Genomic DNA, 26444 nt, shown 5'->3' on the forward strand with positions numbered 1-26444 from the left:
CCTGATTACGAAAAGAAGTTCTACTTTTTGTTTGTTGATTGGATTCCTGATTATAGACTACGTTGCTGGCTTTTGGTACAATAGAAGAAAACTAAGTTCAGCATTATTTACCCATAATTCTATCCTTAGGTACAGGAAATGTTTGTTGGGCTTTTAAAATTAAAAATATTTTCATGACTTTTTTCAGCTGTTCAAAGTTTACTTTTGAATCAAATTATACATTTACATAATTTAAAGGGATAAATTGCTGTAACATTATTTATTTTAAAAAAAAAACCAGCACCTTCATTCACCTCATCTCATTTCCTTGTCCCACAGTGGGAAATTTTTAACACTTGCTGCTTTGTAAATTTCATCCCTATTTTTTTAACCTTGACCTTTACTAACTGAGCCTTAGTATCTTTGTATTTGCCTCATCTTTGTGATTCATGACATTGAGTAAATTGTTCCAAATTTTGATCATAGGTTTCAGTCCTTGGGGTGCATTGTTTTTCTTGTGGGTGTTCTTACATCAATTTTATTTTTCTTTTTATCTTCCTGTTTTTCTTCTGGCTTCTTACGCTTCCTTAGAAAAGTTATTGAGGTAAAATTAACATAAATGTAACCACTTTGAAGTTTACAATTCAGTGACAGGTAGTACATTCAGTACGGTGTGTAGCCATCACCGCTACCTAGTTCCAACACATTTTCATCATCTCCTAAGGAAACCCCTTACCCACTAGGCAGTCTCGTTTCTCTTTGGTAAGACCAAGTACCTATTGTATTGTCATCTACTGCTGTGTAATAAATGCCTCTCACACAGCGGTTTAAATCATGACACAATCTTTTATCATCTCATAGTTTCTGGGGGTCAGAAATCTAGACACAACCTAGACGTCAGCTCAGGGTTTGTTCCAGGCTACAGTCAGAGTGTCAGGGGCTATACAGTCACGTCAAGGCCTGACAGGAAGAGGGTGGATTTTCACCCTCGCTCACATGGCTGTCGGCAGGATTCAAAGTCCTGCAACTGTAGGTCTGAGGCCCTCAGTTCCTGGCCATGTGGTTCTCTCCACAGGGAAGCTCACAGCTGGGCAGGTGGCAAGCAAGTGAAAAAATAATGCAGTACTCTGAGAAAGAGAGAGAGAGAGAAATGGAGCTAGGTACAGACAGAGGAGAAAAATGGAGAGATGGAGAAAGAATTAGGGGCAGACACAGAGAGATGCAGCAAGGTGAAAGTCAGAGTCTTTTGTAAACAACCTTGGGAGTAACATTCCATGCTTTTTCTGTGTTCCATTTGTTAGAAGCAATCACTCAGTCCAGCCCCTACTCGAGGAGAGAGGCTTATACGAGGGTATAAATTACCACCACGCAAGAGGTAGGAATTATTGGGGGTCATCTCTGGGGCGGCCTACTACGATTTGGCATGACTTTCTCCAAATATTTTGTTTAATTATGGTGGCAATTTTAGGATCTATTATCCAATTTTGAGTAACCTTTGGTAATTAAAGGGTGATTTTTGCCTTTTCCATTGCACATCTAAAAGAATTTACCTTAATTTAGAGGGGAAAAGCTCATACAGGCAAAACTCATAACACTTAAGAAATCGTCATGAGTTTGAAACAATATGAAACAGGCAGGCAGTATCAACTAATTATTACATTCCTGTGCCCAGATATATTCACTCATAAGTCTATATCCTACATAACTAGGTGTGGAGCAAAATTCTATTGTTAAGTAGAAAAGCAAAAGACCAATGCTGGCTGTAGCTCTTAAAAGGGGGGTCGCAATCTTTAAAAAGATCTTACTTAAAGGAGAATTACCAGTATGGTGGGTTAAAACCATGTTCTCTGAGCACTAGGAGTTAGTTGATACTTAACATGCAGAACTAAATATTTTGTGAGATCTGATAGCTGTTTGAAGAACTGCCAGAATTCTGACACCTTTGTGTGTCCCTGGTGGCACAGGCAGAACCTGAGGGTCGATAGACCTGTTTTGTGCCCTGGCTCCCCCCATTCCTAACTAGCTGTACAACTCATAGCAGATTAACACCCTTGGGCTTCCATTTCCCAGCCTGTAAACTGGATGATCATAGTATATTTGATTCTATAGAGTTGACAGAATAATAAACCAAGTAAAAGTTCAGAGATATATTCTATCATATTTACTTGTATTTCACTAGAGCTGAGTGGTAAAAGCATTGTGGTAGGGGTAGGTTTCGGCTTACCAATGGGAAGCATCATTTCAATTTAGAGAGAGGGTTGGTAAACCAAGGCAGGCGGGATTTCACCCACAGCCTGATTTTGTATGGACTGTATCTTTATCATTTGGGGCTGTTATGATTGAGTACCATAGACTGCGTGGCTTAAGCAATCAACTTTTTTTCATCGTTTGAGTCTGGGAAGTCCAAGACTCAGTTGCCTGCAGACCTGGTGTCTGGGAAGGGCCTGCTCCCTGGTTTGTAGATGGCCGTCTTCTGCTTGTCTTCTCACAGCACCGAGAGACAAAGGGAAGAAACAAGCTGTCTCATGTCTCTTCTTATAGGGGCTCTAGTTCCACTCATGTGTGTTCCAACCTCATGACCGAACTACTTCCCAAATGTCGTATCTCCAAATACCATGGCATTGAAGGTTGAGATTTTGACAGATGAATTTGGGGCAGATGCAGGCATTCTGTCCATTACAGATTGTGAGTGAAGAATGGTTTTTAATAATTTCAAAGCATTGTTCAAAAAGAAGAGGAGGAGGAGGAAGAAGGGGGAATGAATATTTTGCATGGCTCACAAAGTCAAAAGTATTTAATATTTGGACCTTTACTAAAAGAAAAAGTTTGCCAACTTCTGAAAAGTTTCTCAAAATGGGATGTCAAAGGGAGTGAGTGAGTTTCCTGAACCTATGAGTTTCTTAGAGGTGCTTAAGAAATAGAGGGCCTCTTCAATGTTGGTATAGAAATAATTCAAACTCAAGAAGACCTCTGAAGAAAAACCTCTGAAGTCCCCTTTAACCATAATATTCTATCAATTTCTGGCTGTTTATTCCTTATTTTGACAGCTCTGGTTGTTGAAAAATTCTTCCTTATATTGAACACAGTATTTCTTTGTGAAGTTCATCCATGATGGCTCCCTTTTCTGCCCTTCATTCTTATTCCTCTGTGTCTCAGTGTGGTTGTCAGAAGGATGTTGGGTGAATTGAGACCTAGGCCATTTCTGAATTCTTGATACCAGAATAGTCCATATTTTATTGCAGACTATTGGACTATTGATAATAGTGAAGGGATGAAAGAGAAGACAATCTTCCTGTTAATAGTAAGAAAAACACTTATGAAAGGCAATATTGGCTTGGACTGATGTCAATTTTCAGCCTGACTAATGGCACAAAGATAAATTATAATCATAATAATGAATAATTATTGCTCACTTACATCTAAGACATATATGTGTGTATGTGCATATATATTATACATACATAATCTCACTGAATCTTCACAAAAACACTATGAGGTACCAATTATTATCACAACAGTAAATGAATATAACAACAATGACAAAAACATACAATGCAATAGATACTATTATCACCCCCATTTTACAAATAGAAAAATGAAGCTGGGAAACATTAGGAAACTTGTATGAAGTCAAGTGAGAAAGTAAGTAGCCAGATCTGGACTGAAGCCTAGATTTGCCTGACTCCAAAGCCTGTTCTCTTACCCACCATAGTACTCACCGTAGGGTACCTCGTATTTGTGGTCGTTGTAAGTAATGTGAATGTCATGGGCCCAGAACCTCACCCCTCCCCCACCTAATAATAGTACTATAGACTGCAATTTTCTTATTTTATACATTTCCCTCATTTACCTTAGGGGAAGGAGCAGTGTTCTTTACACATTATCTTCTCTGGGTGCCAGAAACAAAATGGGTATTTTTAAATATTTATTTTGGTCGTTCAGCACTATGCGTGTAGGGAAACAACTCGATACCCAATCCAACATTCTTCCTCTGCTTTGTTTGGCCAAAAGGCAACAGTTTTCAGGTTTCCAGACAAGTATAATGAATATTTTTTAAAGAAAATATTATCCTGGAGCTACCTGAATCTTTTATACGTGGTAAGATTCCACATTCTCTCCTGCTTGTGTTTCTACTTCTCTAAGAACTTGGCACCTCTGCATTTTTTTCGTGGCTCAGAAGAGAGTGTATGTCTCTCTGCCTTTATTCCCTTCATTTTACAAATCAGGAAGATTTTTAAAAGTTGAGTACCATGTGCACGGGGGATGGGTACCCCGTGCACTGCAGATGACTATTAATTCTTCTAAACAGATGAATCTTCCAGCATCCTCATGTGCACAATCGTGAAAATAACTCCAATGTAAGATATTTGCACAGTGATGGCTTTGCCTCTCTCATTTTTTATAACCAAGAGATTTGAGTTTGGCTAAAAGAGGGAGGGGGCCACAGAGAGGGCAAAGAGAGAGAGAGGGAGAGAAATTCTTGGTTTGGGGTCAGGATCATGGAAAGAGGCTGAGATGGAGTTGACTTTCAGTCTCCCAAGGGTTGGTGGTGCAGCTAATGAGGGGAGAAGGCTGAGGCCTCAGTGGGAGCACTTCTCCTGCAGGGGGTGCCTCTCTGGGTGTTCTCCACAGGCTCAGAACGCGCTAGGACCCGAGCGGTCAAGGCAGTTGCCTGTGATCCCGAGTCAGCTACTTAAACTCACTTTCCCAAAGCTAATCCTCAGGTGACTCTAACGAGGCTGGCTCATTCCAAAGGTCGCTCTGAGAAGAAGGTCTCCTTTAGTTGCCGGGAAGGTCTGGGCTCTGGTGCCAGAGCCAACTGGGATCATGTCCGTGTATTTTGGCGTGAGGATGGGAAAAGCCTTGATGGACAGAGCCAGCAAAACTATAGGCACTGATGGAAGGATAAGCAGATTGAAGTTACCAAAGGAAAAGGGTATACCGCACAGGCAAGAAACCCTGTGAGTCCCAAAGACAATATTGGTCTCCATTGCTTAGTTTTATTACTAATCCTCATCCTAGCCTAAACATATATTATTATTTATTTATTTAAAAAAAATAAAGTCAAAGATTTCTACCTCACCATCTTTCCGATGTGCATTTTCGTGCATTGCTTGATTGTAAGGGACGGTGACACTCATAATTCAATGCCATGTCTTCTGTGTGTCTCTGCCTTGGAGGCGATGATATTGGCTAGTGTTGATCAGAAATACAGTGTGAATAGAGATAGACAAGCAGTTCTAGAGCAAATGAAGCCTGAAATATTGCTGGAGGCAAACATGACAAAAGTGAGGCTGTTCTCCTTTGGGCACATCGTGAGAAGGCAGAGTTCTTTGGAAAAGACAAGAATTCTGGGAAAAGCAAAAGACCACAGGAAAAGAGGAAGACTAAACAAGAGCTGGCTTGACTCCTTAAAAGAAGGCATATTTTATGAGTCTAAAGGAGCTGAGCAGGTCTGTCGGGGATGGGACACTGTGGACATCACTCCTCCGTAGGGTCACCAGGAGCTGGAGATGAGTCAGTGGCCTGTAACACACACAGAGAAGATCACAAGGCATATATTCTTAAGTATTAAATGTATGTGAATTATTAAGTATGACCAAAGGTTTGGGGAAAGATGAAAGCTCACGTGCGTGGAAGATTGGCCCCTACTGAAGTGGGGATGGGATCGAGGTCTGCTATCACTGGTTCTTCCAATGTGACCATCCTACCTTCTGACCCATATGTCCTGTGGCCTTGCCCCTAAGTTACAGCTCATTTAGCAGACCGTTGAGCTGCCAATTTGCTTGAAGTTTCTCAAGGTGTCTCTTTCAATGTATTTTCTCTGTCTCACAGAGCCTTCCCTTTTCTTCCCAAGACCACTTTGCTTCCTTAATCCATTAATACAAGAACAGTAATAGGGAACCCCTCTCGGGCTGCTCAGTTTGGGATATTTGTGTTCCTCCCAAACACTCCACACAATGTATACCTCATTTTAGCTATACAGTTATTACCTCATTTCAGCTATACAGTTATTACCTCAATGCCAATGAGCTGGCATTGCATTTACCACGTGTTATTACAATTCCTATCTCTAGGTTTACCTCTTCTAAAGCTTCTGTGGCTTATTTTTCCTTTGTGCAGAGAAGAAAAAATGGTTTTAAAAGGTCACACAGTGAAATGCGTCTGTTTTTTGAACAGGAGTGTTTTCACATAAACTAACACCTGATCACATAACTGACTTACATTAAATCATCTGAGAAGCCAGACATGAAAAGCTGCCTATTTTATTATTGCATTTATTTAAAATATCCAGAACATCCCTGGCTGGTGTAGCTCAGTGTATTGAGCATAGGCCTGTGAAGCAAAGGGTCGCGGGTTCGGTTCCCAGTCAGGGCACATGCCTGGGTTGCAGGCCAGGTCCCCAGTGGGGGACACATGAGAGGCAACCACACATTAATGTTTCTCTCCCACTCTTCCTTTCCCTTCCCTTCCCCTCTCTAAAATAAATAAATAAATAAAATATATTTAAAAAATAAAATAAAATATCCAGAACAAGCAAATCCATAGAGACAGGAAGCCAATTAGTGAAAGGCTGGGGGCAAGGGGAAATGGGAATGGTTGCCTAATGAGTATGGGGTTTCCATTTGAGGGGATGAAAAGTCTGTGTCACTGGACCAAGGTGACAGCTACAGAGCATGGTAAATGTTCTTTTTTAAACAGTTTTTATTTTACTGGGTATGGCTATAGGTGTGTAAATGTTCCTAATGCCACGGAATTCTATGCTTTAAAATGTTCACAATGAAAAATAAATACAATAAAAAGTTAAAAATGCAATAAAATAAAAAATAAAATGGTCACAAATTTTTATGTTATGTGCATTTTACTGTTTTACAGCTATTACCATATATTCATGTAAGAATATTGTCTTTTCTTTGTCTTTTAAGTTTGCCATTTTGAATATTATCAATCTATTTAATTTTGTCCGACAGGCAAAATAATAATGTTTTGCTTTGTGTTTCTTTTGTTAATTGCTTTATATTTCTGTTGTTAATTTAACACACTTTCATGTGCTTAGTGAGTATTTGTGGGGTTTTTGTAAGTTGCCTGTACAAACCTTTTAACCTTTTCTTCATTGACATTTGTATCTTTCTTACAGCTCAATAAGAGCTCTGTATAAAAAGAGGACTATTAGCCCTTGCATTGCAAACGTCTTCTTCCAAGTTTGTTGTTTGACTTTGAGCTTATGACCTCTGTTTCAACATCAGGATGTAACATCTTGTCACTTTCATTGCCCTTAAATTGAATGTCTTCCAATTTTTGTATCTTAAAATCCCAGATGTTGTTCCTCTCAGTGCTATTTTCAAGGATCAGGAAATCTTTAAAGTGTAAATAACCCCAATTTTAAATGACTGAGAAGATATTTAGAGGGTTAGGGTATACAGATACAAATTCCATAAATTACTTTACCTGGATAGTTGCTTTTCTTGTGAGGACACCTGCAGGAGAGGCATTTAATTTTTTCCCAGTGCTTGCTGTTTGCTAGGCATTATACTAGAAGCCTTACGTGTGACTTTTGTTTCCATTTGAATCCTCACAACAACCCTACTAATTTCTTTTATCATTATTATTATTATTATTATTATTTTAAGGGAAACAAGGTTAATAGCTTGCCCATGGTCACATAGCTGGGAAAGGCTAGTTCGTACAATGAGTCCAGGTTTTCTTAGCTTTTCAACATAGCCCTTAGTCAAAGTACTGCACTTTCTCTGAAAGATACACACACTAGAGAAATATGCAAAATAAGCAATATTTGGCTTTCCTCCCTTCATACTTCTCTTTTCAATACTCTTTTATCCTGGAACCAAGAAAAAAATAAAAATAAAAAATCAGGGAACTATGGGATTCAACACCAGTCTCTCTTTCTCTTTTTTAAATTTTACTAGGATGTCTTCCCTTGAGCTTAAAAAAAACCAGGACATTCAAAAAAAAAAATTAGCTGTGTGTATCAAGCACTATGCTTCTACAACACTGAATCAATCATCACCAACATTATCAGAAAACCATTTCATGATCTTTGTGGGCTGGATCCCTATGTTTCTGCAGACACTGATAAATTCGGTGGTGGCTTTGTCCCATTTATCACCAGAGCTTATTTGTTAGGGACTTACCTTGCTGAATGTCTCCCTGTTTGAACAGTCACTTCCTCCCGTCTCAGCAGGCTGTCTTTGATGTCTAGTACTGTCTGGTATTATTTTTAAGATGAGAGTGTGGGAAGAAAAGAGGAAGTGTGTCTGCAGATTACTCCAACCTCTGATCCAGGAGAACTTGTCTCCTTCTAAATTTTGAGAGGCACTCTGCTGGGGTTTTTAATTTCTTTGGATACTAATCCCAATTTGAGCCCTGTTTAATGGCCTTTTCTTGAATAAACATTCAGAACAGTCACAAGAAAAGGACCTTTAATTCAAAGACTGAAAAGCTTTGAAAATAGGAGCTGGAAAAAACCCTTATTAAAAATCCTAATCTTGAGAGCTGCCAATTCTTTCTCTTTTAATTTAGCAAAGCAGGTGGGGAGTCAGAAGTACAGATCTCTAATCTGTATTCTGTCACTTACTCTAAGAATGAACTTGAGCAAGTCACTTAAATGTCCTGGAAGGTACTTTCTTTGCACATGAAGTGAAGGTATTGAAGCAGGCCGTCATCTCCCAAGTCGCTTCTGGTGTTCAGTCTCATTCTAACACAAAGACGGACAGTTTTCTGAGTTTGTCTTAGGTGCCGTTATCTTCTCTTCATATTCTTTTTTCTCTTCAGAGTGTTGTGCCCAGTATATACGTATTTTCATCTTGGCCCATGAAAGTCCTAGGATCTCTGATTCTCGGTTTCTTTGTTCCAGTTTTCTCAAACATTACCTCTTGTGCCAAAACTTTTTAAATGTGTAGTCTCCCATGGTCTTTCTCTGTGTTATGAAAATGATACATTAATTCATGCTAATCAGTTAATCGGTTCCTTTTTTCTTAGTAACCTACTTGCATTCTGATGAGGACTTCCAATAAACACGATGTATTTATTCCAAAGGAGTGACCCCCAAAATAGAAATTACAAGCACTTAGGTTGGACCAGTGGGGAAGGTCGAGGGCGGGTCCTAGGGTCTTCTCACAAATCATTAAAAAACAGCCATGTGGTCTGCCTTATTGAACAGAATGTAATTCATTATGTTCCTGATCTCCTTGAAGAAACTAAATGACATTGACATCCTAATTCCATCTGTAGAAACTGATCTGTATTTTCTTTTAACAAAGAGTTTATATGCATTGAAGGGGAAATGTGGACCAGTTCTTCCTATTATTTCGGAGAAGCATAAAGCCCAGGCTGATGTCAACAGATTCCTACGGTCCCAGTAGGGGCCAGACATAAGGGACCGGCCGAAGTTCCCAAGGCCTCTCTCTTGATTTTAAGATCCTTAAGCTCTAGCTGTTGTTTATGGAGACAGTCTTTTCCTGAAGAGAAATTTGAGTTCCCTGTGGTCAGGGTTTGGGCATTTTACTTCTAGCTGGGAATATAGAATTGCTTAATGAATACTCGCTGCCATGTCATCTTTCTGCAAAAGAGACCAAAACAGTTCTATAGTTATGCAGCTATACAGTTATTACCTCATTTTTCTGGGATGTACAGCTGCCTTTGAAATTATCAATAGGATCTGTGTCTTAATTTTGCAGAGATAAGAAAACAAAGATGTTTAAATGGCATGTCTTATTTCCCACCTAGAATGTGACAGAGTTTGGATTAGAGCTAAGTGTTAACCAGTAGCTAAAGCAGAAAACACGAGAAGGAATCATCCCTTCGCTGGTCACTCCGCTGGTCCTGGTGCTCTCACAAGCAGGTGCTGAGAAAAGGGCAGGAAGAAGGACGTGCCTGAGAATGTGGGCTGGATTCAAAGGAGAGTTGGAAGCAGACAGAATGCTGGACACGGGCATTGTGGAGGTGGACTTCGTAGTGGTACGCAAAGATGCCATCCAAGCTCTTAGAGGCTCCTCTGAGTCGTTTTTGTGTCTCACTATCTCAGATTTTGAACTGAAAGACTCAGAGTGATGTCCCAGACCTGCCACTTGCTAGTTGACAGCTCTTTGGAAAGGTGCGGAGAAAGATTCAAAAGCCATTCTTGCTGCCTCCAAGTCTCTGCACTAAGGGACTCCTGCCCACCTCTGCTCCAGCGCCGTGGTCCACCTTGCCATTTCCTCACCACATCAAACACGTTCCCATCTCAGGGCGTTTGCACCTGCTGCCCTCCCCCCACCCCGAAATCTTTTCCTTCAGAACACTGCATGGCTTGTCCCTCACTTCATTTAGATTTCTGCATCTTAGCAGTGCCATTGGGCTTCCCTGACAGTCTGCCCTAAATATTGTTTCTGTGTTATTATATGTAAAGTGAGATTAATAACCTCACCTTCCTATCCTTGAAGAGTTAATATAGGTGAAAGATCTTGGTAACCTTTAAGGTACTGTATGAATATAAAGAATTTTGGTTGTTTTTATAATTGTGAAAGAACTACAAGAAATTTGCTCAGGGCTTTGAATTTAAATATTGATGAACTATATTTTCTAAATTGGATTGACCTGTTTGGAAAACTTTTTATTGATATTTTCTTCACATTTTATGAATTACAGTATCTATATACTATATATATGTATCTATATATACATGTGTGTATATATATCTATATGCATATATATATCTGGAGAAGAACAATGACCTGTTTTCCAATTTTCTTAGTCTTTAGTTGAATCAATACAAACACATGACTCTAGCTATCTTTGACAGCCAGGGAATTTTTTGAGTATAACAACGGTTGGTAAATCGGGAGGAACTCTTAGGTGGACGCTGATAAGCCTGACTTCAGACACAGCAACTGTACTGTGTTGGTGCGACTTCCACATGAAAACCCCTAATGGGCTATCAGACATCAGCAGGAAGAAGTTACAAGTATTATTTATTGGGCTTTATCTGAATGGTGGTACTAGGGTTAACTGTGAAAACTGGCCATTTCCCAGTACAAACTCCGTATTAAAACAATGACTTTGACCCAGCTGTGCTAAGTGCTTACTTACATGCTAGAGTCATGCTTTGTGTTTTTCATACAGTATTTCACTTAATTCTTATAATATCCTTACGAATATGCACTGGTTCCCCACTTTTAGTTAAGGCGACCATGGTTTAAAGAAAGGAATTAGTTTGCATGAGCCCACAGAGCCAGTGAGGTTAATTCAAAGCCAGGTTTGCCTAACCTGACAGCCAAAGCTTTTAATCACTATAGTAGACTGCACATTGTATAATTTACGCAATAAAAATCAAAAACACCCTCTCAGCAGGAAAGCAGCCCCTTGCAAGGCATGACATGAGCAGTTGCAGGGCCCTTAAGATGACTCCAGTCACTCAGCTCTCAGCGTGGAGTCCAATGTGTCACCCAAAGGGAGATCTCATGTTTCCCACTCAAACGTTGGGTATTCACAGCATGTCCTTTAGGAAAAGAGTCTCTCTCTCTTTTTAAAGTGCCAGTGTAATTGCATGTGACACAGGCTTTTGTGCAGAGTTCGCGTTCATCTCTGTAAGTATTGGGATATGTATTATATGAGGTTGTGTATCTCCTTGAAATCAATACAATGTGCACGTTATAACTAAATATAAATCGTCTTGGGCATGAAAGTAAAGAATGATGAATGAAATCTCCTGTGATTTGTCTACAGTCATTCTCCTCTGTGTCTGTCTTATGTCCTTTCCTTCATTTCATTCCAAGCAGGTCTAACCTGGAACAAATAGCGATGATAAACCACACTAAATAATTCAATACAGTACTCGCGAATGTTTGTGAGGTGCGTATATTAAAGATGACGGTATTCTTAGTGGCAAGGAGGAAAACTGGGGAGCTTCTACATAGTCAGAAAATATGCTTAGACATGCATTTATATTCCTTGCTTTGTTTCTTTTAAAGATTTAGCTTCTTTCTAGCTTTTGTGAGTATATTATGGGAGGAGTTGTCATACAGACCCCCTTTTTCCCATTTTCTCTATTAGATCTTTAGGGGACAGACATATTATAGAGTTTAGCAGTAGGGGAGGTAGTATGAGCAGACAGTTCAAACCACAGACAGACACACAGACACACACACACCTAAGAGGAATCTAGAGAAGAGATTAAAGGAGTGTTTCCTACCGCTCACAGACCAGCAGCAATAAGTAAGGCAGTCAGCTGGTAGCCAGCCGCCTTTGCACTTGACTAGGATTTATGGTCAAGCCTCTGGTTCTCTGAAATTAGAAATGACAAGAATAAAGCAATGTGGAGTCACTAGGTATGTTACCATGATGGAGGTGGAGACCCATAGAGAAGCAGAAAGAAGTGCAGTTTTCAGAACCAGAATGGCAGAACTTGCACCCCCAGGTCCTAAATTCCCAGTGTCTCCAGTCCTCTGTCTTGACTAGTGCAGGAGATCAAAGACACCACTGCTGTAGGTGGAGTCAGATGGATCCAGGCACAACACACGATCTCTCACTCCATGGTCTGCATTTTGCGGCACCTTCAGTGAACAAACCATGCATGACGATATTGACCCGGACTAGCAAGGCCATTGTTAATACTGGGCTACAGAGCAATCCTGCCGTTAGGTACATAAATATATACAAGTGAGCAAATGTTTATCCAACTCACAATGATCGTTGTCAGGGAGGGTCCCAGGAAGGAACAGATGGCAGCATTCAAATGGGGTCATGGAAAACAGGTTCATAGATTACCAGCAAAGGGGTAGGCATGGAAGGAAACCCCACGAGGGGGCGATGAAGCACTCTGTGGCTGGTAATGCAGGTAACGACTGCCGCCCCAAGAAAGGATGGGAGTGGAGAAGAGAAAGCATCTACACCCACACAGCTTACCCTCCACATGAATGTGACTTTGCTATTCAGGCATCTCAGGCCAGTGAGATTCAGGCTCAGATAACCTTGTTGCTTGTTTTGGGAACTTCCTGAAGGGTCACTGATCTCAATGCCGTACTATTCAGCTTATCCTCACTGGTCCCCATTCTCAGGATAACAGACAGCTGAACCAAGTTTATGAAGCAATTATTCATTTCTTTTTAATTATTTTATTGTTGTTCAATTACAGTTGTCTGCATTGTCACCCCACCTCTCCTCCCCACTCCAGCCAAGCCCACCTCCCTCCCTTGCTTCCACCCTCCCCTTTGGTTTCGTGCATGTGTCCTTTATAGGAGTTTCTGAAAACATTTTCCCCCACACTGTCCCCTCCCACCTCCCTTCTGGTTACTGTCAGATTGTTCTTCCTTTCAGTGTGTCTAGTTATATTTTGTTTGCTTTTTTCTTTTGTTGATTATGTACCAGTCAAAGGTGAGATCATATGGTATTTGTCCCTCACTGCCTGGCTTATTTCACTTTAAGTCACCCAGAAACGCTCACCTTGCTGTATCCACCAATCCTAAAGCGTTACATCATAAGTTTTGCCCAGTCTTAACCAAGTCCTCATGTTGAAGAATCCATCTTAAACCAGACCTTCAAAACCTCATATATGACCTGACTTTGCCTTCCCTCCTCCTGTAAGTCATTGCTAAGATTCTGCCAAGGTGGTGGTCTGTCTTCTTGCGATAAGTAAAAACTCAGCTCTGCTTTATGAACACATCATTTCGGTAATATTTTCGGGAGCCAGCATTTGTCAGAGCTGTTACTAGAAAGTGGGACAAACGCTTTAGCTGCTGGCATTGGCCAACCAACAGGCGCTGTGGCCTCTGGAGTAGAGGAATGCAGTCTTTATTTTCCAGGCTTAAGGTGTCTCCCTTTATTTGCATCCAACTGGGAACCACAGGGCATGGAAATGCTGAATATGCCCTAGACTCAGAGCAGGGTGGCAAAGGGTGAGACACAAATCTGGGGAGAAAAAGGAGAACATCCAGCACACTGACCAGAAATGAAAATTAACACGAACCTTAAAATGGCGTAAACTGCACCCTTAAAGAATTTAGGCCCGTAAAAATGGACCTAGAAAAACTGGAGTTCCTAGAAATACACTGAAGTAACATTTTAAAAACTGGTTTTAAGTTCTAAAATAAGTTGAAAATCATGCTTAGTAAAAATGACCCTGGAAAAAATCTCTAAATTACCCATAAATATAGAGTACAAAGATTCTTGGTTGATAGTGCTGTACAGAAATATGTATGCTTAGCAGTAAGATATACAATCTGCATTTCTACAGAAGGACCACAGTCGGCAAGTACATAATTCAAGTATTTTGCAACACTTTCATAATTTTTTGAAAATTCCAAATTGCCAGCTCTGGCATTATCATTGTTTTCTACATCAGGTTTTACCTTTTTTTAAAAAAAAGTTTTTTTGTTGTTGTTTCTTCTAAGGACTTCAAGTACTTTTGTGTAAAAAAAATTATAATTTTTTAAATTTTTAATTGAATTATTGTTCAAGTACAGTTTTCCATCTCCCACTCCCATCCCAGCCCCCAAAATTATTTTGAAATATTTTCTAATTTAAAGTTTCATGAAACTCTACAGAACAAGTACATACCCTTTATACAGATTCACTGATTTTGAATATTTTGCCACATTTGGTTTTTATTCTCTTACTTTGCACACATACCCAGGGCTTTCTGCTGATCTCGCTGAGAACAGATTGCATGTGTCATGATTTTTTTAGCACCTAATATTTCAGTGTGTGTTTCCCAAGAACAGGGGTATTTTCTTACATAATCAGTCTAGTTATCAAATTCAGGAAATTTAATATTGTTACACTGATTTTATATAATTTATAGCCTGTTCATAGTTTCATCAATTATCCCAATAATATCATTCACAGCAGGTTTTCTTCCAGTACAGGATCTAGTCCACGATCACATACGTATTGCACTCAGTTATCATGTTTCTTCAGTCTTATTTAATTTGGGATGGTTCCTTAGCTATTCTTGTCTTTCCTGACCTTGACATTTGTGAACATTACAGGCCAATTAATTTACAGACTGCCCTTCACTTTGGTTTACCTAGTCTTTCCTCATAATATGATTTTTGTTATGTATTTTTTGTATAAATGCCAAGTAAGTGCTGTTTTATCTTCTTAGGCTCTCACACCTGTAGACTCATCGTATCTGTTTGCCCTTTATTGATGTTGTGAATGTTCATCACTTGGTTAAAGTATTGTTTGGTTTGTTCACTGTATAGTAAATTGCAGTTTTTGTAAATTATGATTTATAGGGAGATTTTTGAGATTATATTGATAACTTATTTGTCATCATCACCATCCTGATCCTCCAATTAATTCCTTAATTTCTTCTTGGAGAAATCACTACCCAATTCTATCCTCATCACGTATAAAAACTTTCAATGTTTGGACATCCCTGGGGGGTGGATTTGGAAAAATCACTGAAACTCTTAGATTTATTTTAATTTTTGGCTAAGCTGATTGAATTCATGTAAATTAAATGCAGGTCTATTGAAACCCTATTATAATAACCATAAAAGAAAAGTCCTAAGGGTAGACACTACAATTAGTCACATTGTATATGGACAAAATGACTGACCAATAAATCAGATGTTCAATGTACAATTTACAGAAAAATGATTCTGCAGAATATAATTTCAATAAAGTAAACATAAAAATGTTTTCACTGCGTTGAAGAACAAATTCAATAATAAATTAAACTGGCCTAATGATATTTGCTCTGAAAAGTGCTTGCTTGACAAAAATGCGTCAGTGGTGTTGTAACTTTGAATAAGATATTTACATTCGTAAAGATGGACCCCAGATACCCATGGAATCAAAAAGTTGGGCAAAGAGTGTAGGGAGAGGCAGGAGGACTGGGGGTTTAGTACATGGATGCTGAAGCCTGGAGTCCAGAATTTGAACTTCCTTTTTTTCAATTAATGGATGTGACTATGGGCAAGTTATTTAATCTCTGCCTTGATGGTTCTACCTATAAAGTGAGAAAATAATAATATACAGTACTATATGATTGTGGTGAGAATTGAAATACATAGCATACGTAAAATGCTTAGAATAATGGTGTCACACAGTAAATTGCATTAAGAGTAACCATCGTCATCATCACCATTTGTATCATTTTCACCTCCATGGAGAAATGAGCTATTCAAATGCTAGATATGTCCTCTGATCTGAGACTAATGGAAAAAAGAAGAAAATAATTCAGGATACTGCTTATTACTCTCTGATAGTGATGGTAATGCCGTGGCCATTTGTAAACTGAGTAAAGTAGCACTAGGGATGTCCCTTAGTATCCGTCATTGCAAAGAGTCATCTGTAAAACATTTAGATTACACCTCTTAGTTAAGGCTTCGTCCCTGAAAACATCATTTTAATACTATTGCTGCAATTATAGCTTTCAGGCCATAAGTTTTACTGCTGTTGGCATGCTATGAGCTTACCCCAAGTCATTTTATTTAATCCCAGCAACACTTTATGAGATATTACTAGCCTCATCTTACTAAGAAAGAAACAGTGTTTTGAGAAGCTATGAGACATGCTCAAGGCCATGGATCTAGGAAGAGCCAGCATGAGAATGTGGGCCCTGGTATGAAAAGCCAGATACTGATTCACTATACCATACTGCTTTCTGGAAATCCTCCCTTTGTCTGTGGGATTGTTGTCCCTGCATTATTGACTTCTCTTGTAATAGATCTGTGGTTCTTCAGCTTTCGTGTTACAGAAAATGATGTTTCTCTGCCAGCTTTGTTAGTAGGGGGTGTAGAAGGAAAAGGGATATTGGACGTGTGAGAATGATATAAGAAAATATAGTTAGGAGGCACTGTACCAAAGTATGTCAGGGTTAAGGGATCCAAAATGGATTGGCAAAGCCCTCTGAGACTAGCAATGACAGGAAGCTGTCCCTGCCATGAGGCCAGTATGAGCAAGGGGAGGTGGATATAGAGAGAGGTGTGACCATACGTTAGGGGTCCTCTGATAGGCCTGCTCTGGAGGACCACAGCCCCTGCTAAACTGCCTCCAGCTGGAAGAGAGTAGGGGCAATAATGCCCCAGTCTTTCTCTTCTCCCATTATCTGACCTCATGTTGGAGCTTCCTACTGGCAAAACACAAACGCACACCTGTGGGCAAGGGAGCCCAGGTGGTACATTTGATAAAGGTCATTTTCCCTGGGCACAGGTTAAGGCTAAGAAAGGCAGAAAGTAAACCTGGAGGGAAAAAAATGAAGATTTTTGTCACATTCAGTGTACTTAATATACTATTCTAAATTATAATCCATTAGTGCAATATCAGTCAAGAAAATCGAGCAATTCAAGAAGAAAATACCAACGTGCAAATGACAAATAGCATACTCTTCATGAGGAGGAAAGAAGACTTTCCATTAAAAGAGGGCCTCCTGGAGGTAATGCTATTGTGCAGGTGGATAGGATGCAAAATGTTCAAATGAGATGAGGAGTCTTTACCAAGTTGCTTATATGTTAAAGCTGTCCTTTGAGCAGTGGCTACATTATATTAGCTTCAGGTGTACGCCCCAGGGATTAGATGTTATATAACTTAGTAAGTGACCATCCCAATAAATCTTAAACTTATCTGGCACCATACATAGTTTTTAGGATATGATTGACTATATTCCCTATGCTGTACTTTATATCCCCATGATTATTCTATAAGTACCAATTTGTACTTCTTAATCCCTTCACCTTTCTACCCACCCCCTAAACCCCCTCCCATCAGGCAACCATCAAAATATTCACTGTTACCCGAGTCTGTTTCTGTTCTGCTCATTTATTTTCAGTTTTCCTAAATTCAGTTGAAGACCCTACAACATTTCATGTAATATTGGTTTGGTGGTGATGAACTCCTTTAGCTTTTTCTTGTCCAGAAAGCTCTTTTTTTTTTGTACTTTGATTGTAAATGATGGCTTTGCTAGGTAGAGTAAACTTGGTTGTATGTCCTTACTTTTCATCAGTTTGAATATTTCTTGCCACTCCCTTCTGGCCTGCAAAGTTTTTGTTGCTAAATCAGCCGGCAGTCTTATGGGAGCTCTCTTGCAGAGAACTAACTGCTTTTCTCTTGCTGCTTTTAAGACTTTCTCCTTGTCTTTAACCTTTTGCATTTTAATTATGATGTGTTTCAGTGTGGGCCTCTGTGGGTCTGGCAAACCTTGCAAGTATCCTGCTTTGATTTCAGATTGACTCTCTGTCTTGGTGCCAATATGGTTTTCCAAGCTGGTGTGAGCTCAGTTGTGGCTTCTGAGGGGTTCACAGCCCTGTGGGTCCCTTGAATTTTCCTCTGGAGACCCTGTGTACTGTTTTCCTACTGCAAGTCAGCTGCTTGGGAATAATCACATTGTCATCCATTCTCACCATGTGTCCTGTCTTTTGCTTCTGTGCAAGGAGCCCCACACTGTGGGACTGCTTGGCAAGGTTTGATTTATGTGAAGTCGATAGGAGTATGAACAGATTTTGTTCTTTTACTCATTTAGAAGATAATTCCTATGACTTTATATGCTGCCTCCTACCTTTCATTTCAGTTTGCTACTTTTGTATTCCCAGAGTCCACTTCTGAGTTGGGACTTTTCCTGCTCTTGCCTATTAGAATATATAGTGCATGGCTTTGGTTAGTGCATGGCCAAGGCTGGGCACTGACAGGACACAAGGCTAAGCCTAACCCTGAATCTCACTGGTAGGAAAAAGCTGAAGACTGAAATCCGTGAATTATTTGCAAAGCTCTGTCTTTTCTCATCTCAAACAGGGTGTTATTGCTTAGTCAATACATAAGTCCTTTCCAGCAACACCTTCAAATCATGTCATGGAGCCAAGTGGGGAGGAATTTTCTAAAACTCATCAAGAACAATGAGAGCTGACAAATTTAAAAATTAAAATGAAATAAAAAGTTGTTAAAGCTGAATTGAGAGAAAAAAGAAAGTCTTGAGGTTTCCTTTCTATGATAATATATTTTGTCAAAGTTCCCCATTTTCAATTCCTTTCATTTTATGTTTTCCAATGATTGAAGCACTTTGTCAGGGCAAAGAAATATAAATCGATGGAGAATTACTTAACCAGGAAATGCAAATCAATAGTAACTTACACAGGAACTTTTTGATCTGAAATGTTTAGCAGTATGCCATTTGTTCTAAATGTGTGGCTTTAATACATGATAGCTTGTAGCAATGCTATTTACATATCAAAGCACTGTACAGTAATTTTTCATTTATCTCAGGACAAAACCAACTAGTACTTTTTAGTGTGTTCTAAGTCTATGATAAAGAGATAATAAGAAAAAAAACAAATAGAATAGCAATAAAAGGGAGATTTCTAGTGTGAGTTAATACAAAATACATGCTTACCTCAAATGTCCTACAGTTTCTATTAATAACTCTCTAATGTGAATTGTTGTGTATAATAATCATTGAGAAGAATGTTAGGTGGCCTTTGAATGAAAAAAAACCCCTAAGATTACTTTGTGCTTGGCCTTCTTTTTCTTTTGGTATTTTGATAATTTTCTATGACAAGAGAAACAAAAAAGGTAACCTGGGAAAATTATTTTTTTAGTAACTACTGTAACTACGAAAGGAAAAAAAAAGCAGGGTACTGAAAGTGGACCTTTAGTTCATGAACCCGAGTCTATCACTTACTAGCTGCAAAACACTGAGCAAATCACTTATATGAGTGATTGTCTTGTCTTTCCAGATTCTTCTTGGTACAGATTGTTTTCTGTGCGGGCTGCAAGCCAGTGGTTGCCCCCATGTTTTTATAAGACTCTACTGTGACAACAGCTGACTCAACTGGACCAATTAAGGTCTTTTTCTAGGATTTGGCTTGGCCCAGAGATACCACCTCTGCAGCGGTGGAAGCTCTGTGATGTTTAACTTACACATTGCCAAGAGCCAAGTTTTCTCACTTCTGAGGAGTGCTGGTCTACCATGAGATAGAATAAAGCCAGTGTGCAATGAGAAACAGGAGCAAAAAGAATTCTGGAGAGGTTCACGTCTTCAGTTCCACTTGTCTCTGAAGCCCTCTACTTCCCTGCACTTCCAGAGACTGTGTGGTTCAACACTTACTTAGATTTTGCTTTTTCAAGTTGGGTTTCATTTCATGTAGTTCTGGTTAGAATACAAACCCCTCATGTTCATGAGTGACATGGAAAGTCCAGTGTGTCATTTTGTGTTTGTAACTCTGTTTTTTGTTTTAAAGATGGCTATCAAAATTGTGTCCATTTAATGCTGCATAAACCTCAACTTACTTTTGACCTAATTAATATGACTTAAGCTCTTTGATTTTCATTTAACTTGTTTGTAAAAGGTAGGAGAGCAATCTTAGGTGTCACAAAAATTCTGTGCCTCTACTACTGTGTAAAGCGTAACTTCCCTTGGTGTCCCATTCATTTTTACAACCATTGGGAAGTGGTTCCTTTTATTCAGGCATGTCAACAAAAGTGCCTTAGATTAGTAACAGGAAGAATATTGAGGAGGAAGTGACCAGGAGAACTGGAAACTTGAGGGGATTTCAGGTAAAATTCTACCTGTCATTACCCCTCTGGGACAGACAAAGGGTCTCAATATTAAAGGGACAATTGCTGAAATGAAAATTCTAGGTATTATACGTTGGGGATTTTTAAAATTAAAATATCATACTTCCTTTTTGGTGGTCAGATGATACTTGAAAGTTTTGTGGTCTGAAGTTTGATTCTTGCTTTTGTATTTTTCCCATTTTACTTATTTTAACATGGTTCAAATGTAATACCTTTTAGGTGTATTAAATATACCATACTTAGTTTTCTATCTGAAAACCTTTATCATCAAGAGATAAAAATGTTGTCATTATTTTTCTATTGTTGCTGTCCAGCTGTCAGACGCTGAATCCTTGTCAGATGGAAGGTTCTGGTTGCAGCTGATCTTCTACTTTTTCTTAGTATATTGTAATGCACCTCAACGTTTTCTGGTTGTAAAAGTATTATAGCTTTTCTATTGATATAATTATGGCTTTACTCATTTTTAAAGACGAACTTACAGTCACAGGTGGCAATCCTAAAGAGAACAGTAGTGGATGTATGGGATAATGAAATATAACTTTAATTGAGTATGATTTCTTTATTATTCTCCAATATCAAAATTGCAAAATGGGTACTATATTCATAAGGGGAGTTAACTAGGGCCAATTTTATACATGTATGAAGTTAGCAAGGGTTAGGATTAACTGACAGAACAGGTCACCTAGAATCCAAAGTTGGTGAAAGAAAATGTCAGCCTAACCCTAAATAACTTTACTTGAATAAATAGAGAATGGTTGGTTTTCTGGAACAAAAAAAAGACCTCCAAGGACAGCACAAGCAATAACAAAGTCCCAACCAGTAGCAAATGTGTCATTTTGGAAGTGGTACAGGGAGACAGGTTGTGACCCAAAGACATAGCAGAGCATGTAAGATAGAGAACCTAATAGACAGTAGAGCAAAATATCCATTCAATGCAGGGTGTAATAGATGGAGGGCCAAGGAGGGCCCTGACTTTCAGGAGAGGGAGGAGCAGGTACAAAGTGCAGGGACCTGGGGGTCTCTCAGAATCCCAGTACTGGAAAACTTGAGGAACCAGAGCTGCTCTAGGGTCAGTCTTAACCCCTTCCACATCATCCTTCACACATTGGTGTCAGGTGTGCAAATGTAACCATAACCTTTTCCAGTCTGAACATGTTGATTTCTTAGCATAACCCCAAAAGTCTTTCTTGTTTTTTAAGATTTTATTTATTTTTCTTCAGAGGGGAAGGGAAAGAGAGAGGGAGAGAAACATCAATGTGTGGTTGCCTCTCGTGGGTCCCCTGCTGGGAACCGGACCGCAACCCAGGCATGTGCCCTAACTGGGAATTGAACCCCTTGATCATCTGATTCGCAGGCAGGCCCACGCTCAATCCACTGAGCTACACCAGCCAGGGCCCAAAAGTCTTTCTTGAAATAAATTATGCCTTCCCCACCAGTCTCATTGCCCATTCTCTATATTTCAATACACCAAGCTATTATAATCCCCAAAGAGTAACTCTGCACATATTCTTTTTGCATGTTATTACCTCTGACTATAAAAAGTATAGAGCTTAAAAAATCACTGTATTTTTCAGACTATAAGACGTACCCCCCAATTTTGAAGGAATAATGGTTGTTAATGCTCCTGGTAAGTTCTTTTTACACTAACATTGGTGAAATATTATGTTATTTATGTTAGTAAATATTTTACCACATTTTTTACTTCAAAATTTTTTTCTATTTTCCTCCTCTAAAACCTAGGTGCATCTTATGGTCCAAAAAATAAGGTATTTATTCTTCAAGTCTTAGCTCAAGCAACCCTTCTTTGATGGTATCTACCTTACTCATCCTTCCAGTTGAGTGGATCCCCATTATTCTTGTACATTCTCAAATTACAGTACTATTGTACTGTACTGAAATTTTATTTTACATACTTTTCTCTTTCACTAGAAATATCAACTCACTGGGGATAGATTCCATGTATTATTCATTAAGTCTAATCTTAATGCTATATCTAGGCCCTCGATGCTGATTGAATGACTGACCAGACAGGTTTACAATGAATGGATCTGGGACATGAGATGAAGGGTTGAGACACAATGAATTAAGATTGTTCATTGTGGCGTTTTGGTTTTTTTTTACAGTCACTGAGATAGGGAAGCAGCTCAGGCATCCATCATTAGATGACTGGATAAAGCAACTATGGGACATTTACACAATGGAATACTACTTGGCCATAAAAAGAAAAGTTTACCCTTTACAATAGCCCGGATGTACCTGAAGAACATTATGCTAGCATAAGTCAGTCAGAAAAAAACAAGTACCATATTTCACTCATATGTGGAATCCAATGATCCTACTGAACTAACAAGCAAAATAGAGACAGACTCATAGATGGAGAGCAGGTTGACAGCTATGGGGGAGGCTAGGGGGTGGGGGAATTAAACAAAAAGGAAAAAGGACTCGTGGACATGGACAACAGCATGGTGATTGTTGAGTGGAGGAGGTCTAAGAGGGATACATTGTAATGGGAAAAATGCAATAAATTTTGAGATATTTAAAGAGAAACAAAAGATGTGGTTACAAAAAACAGAAGAGACAGTCATAGCATACCCCATGCCAGCAAGCACTTCTGCTGAGCTCTTGAGTATGAGCCTCCATAACTTCCTACAAAGTGGAGAGAGGATTATTTTCAGGTGCAGAAGCAGAGTTCAACTTATTTGTATATCTGCAAATAAGTAACAGCAAAGGTTAGAAGGATGCATAAATGGAAATCCATAAGCCTGGTAAGCCGAATTTCAGAAGAACAAGCTTCCCTGGACTTTAAGAGGCATGGGTGAGAGAAAGAACCTGGCCTTTGGAGTTACACAGAACTTGGTTTATGGCCTCATGTTAGGTGTAAGATGTCAAACCAGACACTTTATTCTTCATGCTTCAGTTTCCCCAACTTTAAAATAGCAATAGTAATACTAATCACAAAGGGACTGTGAGCATTAATAGAAGTTATAAAGTGCAATAGCATGGGCTTTTGAAATGTATGTCTCTTTTTATATGCCAAACCTCAAGGACTTATTGGCTCTTTTCTGACCTCTTAGAAGTGTTTTGAGGGGAAAAAATCAGGTTATAGATAAAAGTATACATCAAAGTGGTATGTAAAGCAAAATATTAAATATTGAACACCAGCTACTAAGAATGGCAATATCACCCAGATAATGTTAAACATTAAATATTTTTCAAGTATTAGCCAGAAGTGTACATAAATATGTACATACATGTAAACTATTGTGTATGATTGAGAAATATTTGACTAATAATTCATCAACATGGATGGAGCTATATAAAGATACTGAACCACAAGAAAATAGTTTGGGCATGAATTGTTTTATCCTCAGTACATGCCTGGAGGCCTTAAAGAGAACAGATTTAATCTTTGTGGAGCATTAAGAAGAACTTGGTAGCTGAGTCAAAGGCACTGTTCTTCTTCTGAGTAGTGAAAGATGCTCCATCCAATTATCTTCCCAATTTTTCCTCATTATAATGACATTGCCTTGTGTTTCAGAGTTTGATCAGAGAGACACAACCTCTCTGAAATATATATTAATAGCTAAATGAGGGATTTATTGTGGTGGCTTGGTTAAATCACTACAAGAAATGTTTGCTCTGGGGTCTGATGATGGAGACAAGAATCCACAGGGCAGGTAGTCGAGAAGGAGTATGAATGTGAAGTGAAGGTGAACACTGAGGGGAACCTACAAAACTGATGGAGCCTGGGAGGATGGAACAGTCTCTCCTGCCTTTGTGCCTGCAACCCTGGCAATGGGGTGGGTGGGGGGCACGGTGGTACTCTGCAGGGGAAGCTAGTGCCCTTCATCATGGAGCAGAATTCATCCCAGCACAGGAGTCAGAGAAGCCAGATGAGTATCTGGCAGAAACTGCAGGAACCATAGGGGCTGCGATGCTACCCCAGCAGGGTGAGCCAGCAACAACCAGCAATGCCTGCAAGCTGCAAGGAGCCTCAGTGCTTGCTCTGCCTTTTAAATGAAAAAAGAACGTGGCCAATACTTCATACTAACCAGGAACTATGTAGGGAAGGAAATTTTGTGAAACTTAGTTGCAGTTGATCTAAATCAGCAATGTAAATCCATCCCATTCTGAACGACTGTGTAAAATTCTATCTCTGTACCATACACTTTTCTTAACCTAACTTGTTCTAACCTCCATCCCTGGGATAAAACCCTCTTCCCAGATATCCTAAACTCTCCTTGCCAGAATTTCCTATGCTCTATCTGCTATTCGATGGATAAATGATTCCAACTCACTTTATCAGTTTTCCAGCACAATGCTTAACTTTTACGTGTTTCATAATGGGTTCCCAGACCTAGTAATCACACTCAACTCACACTGTCTAGCAGATCTTGTTTAAAATGAGGGCTGGTTTAATGGTTTTTCCATGTTACTCTGAAATGTAGCCCTAGCTTTCCCCCCTCATTTTTCTTGCATCTAATTCTTTTGTTTTACAAATGTAGACAGATCTGCATTATACGGAAAACCTGAAATGGATTAGTGATATATCCTGGGTATTGGAAAAATGAATTTATTGTTTAAAATGAAAGTAATTTGTTCTGGTTTAGCTTTGAAGAGGAATGTGGGAAGTCCTGTCATTAGCAATAATTTACTCATTTGTGCATTTTATACAGATTTAATAAGTCTTTTCTTTAAACTTGGCTTTCAAATGGAGATTATAAAGGGCTTTGTCAGGTTTGCAAACAGTTTGAAAGCCTGAACTTGACTAATGCACCACACTGCTGTTCCACCTTCCTTCTACTTACACGCAATAGAAGCAGGAACCAAACAGACAGGAACTGGTTCAGCAAAGGAGCAGAGGTTATAAAAAGTTGATGAGATGGGAGACCAAGCAGCAGGTACATCTCATGTTCTGAAATCACCACGGTGCAGTATCTCCAAGCTATAGCATCCTAGGATGCTACGGTGTAGCCTCCTATAGATGTTAAGAGCAACTTCTGTGAAACAGTGCACGAAAGCTGATGGGTAGCTGTGGTCAAAAGAATGGACCAGTCCTCTGTAGCTTTAGCAGAAACTCCTCTAGGAGAAAAGACAGAGGAGCACCAAGAAGCTCGGGAGTAAGTGTATGGGGAACAATCCAGGTATGACATGTGGGACATTCTAGTTCTTGGCAATGAAAAGTAAGGGTCAGGCCAGCATTTGTAGAGGAGAGAGGTAAGGAAGCAGCCATGGTTAGCAGTGCTCCCAAGCAACCTCAGAATTCTCTACACACAACCCTCTCACAATAGTCACAAACTACCCCATCACCACCGAGCCAACACCTGGGGAAGTGATCTAGATACACACTGGTAATCTTCAGGCTAATCTTTATGCCTCTGATTCACCATTTTGCACAAATACTATTTGGGTGGCATTATGAGGAACACCAAAGATGAATCTTGTGTGAAATGTTAGCCATCTCATTGAATTACTGTTAACAGAATTTAATTTACGCCCCCAAATCACATATATTGCAGATATTGCCATTTGCATAATGAATACAAGATTTCCACTTGAGGTTCCTTATTCTAGAAATATTAATTGAGCACCTACGATGTGCAAGCACTAAGGACATACAAGGGAGAAAAATTCCTTAATTTTATAGAGCGTGCATTATAGTGACCTTAACAGCTGTCAGTCCTTTCTCCCATCCCCCAAGAGAGCAAATCCAAACCCACCGAACCTTTTCAACTCTCTTCAAGTCTCCCTAACCTTGTCTTGCAACTTCTACTCTTGATGGGTAACTTTCTATGACATCCCAAAGAAAACAAAGAGCACAACCTAATTTTCTTTTCACTTCCCTCTTTTTTTCCTTTCTTTTATTTATTTTAATTGGTGTTCAAGTAAAGTTCTATCTTTTACTCCCATCCCAGCTCACCCCCGCAGTGCTCCCCACCTCCCTCCCATTTCCACCC

The sequence above is a fragment of the Sturnira hondurensis genome, unplaced genomic scaffold, assembly GCF_014824575.4.
Source record: "Sturnira hondurensis isolate 20B ecotype Veracruz unplaced genomic scaffold, ASM1482457v3 Scaffold0006413, whole genome shotgun sequence".
Taxonomy (NCBI): domain Eukaryota; kingdom Metazoa; phylum Chordata; class Mammalia; order Chiroptera; family Phyllostomidae; genus Sturnira; species Sturnira hondurensis.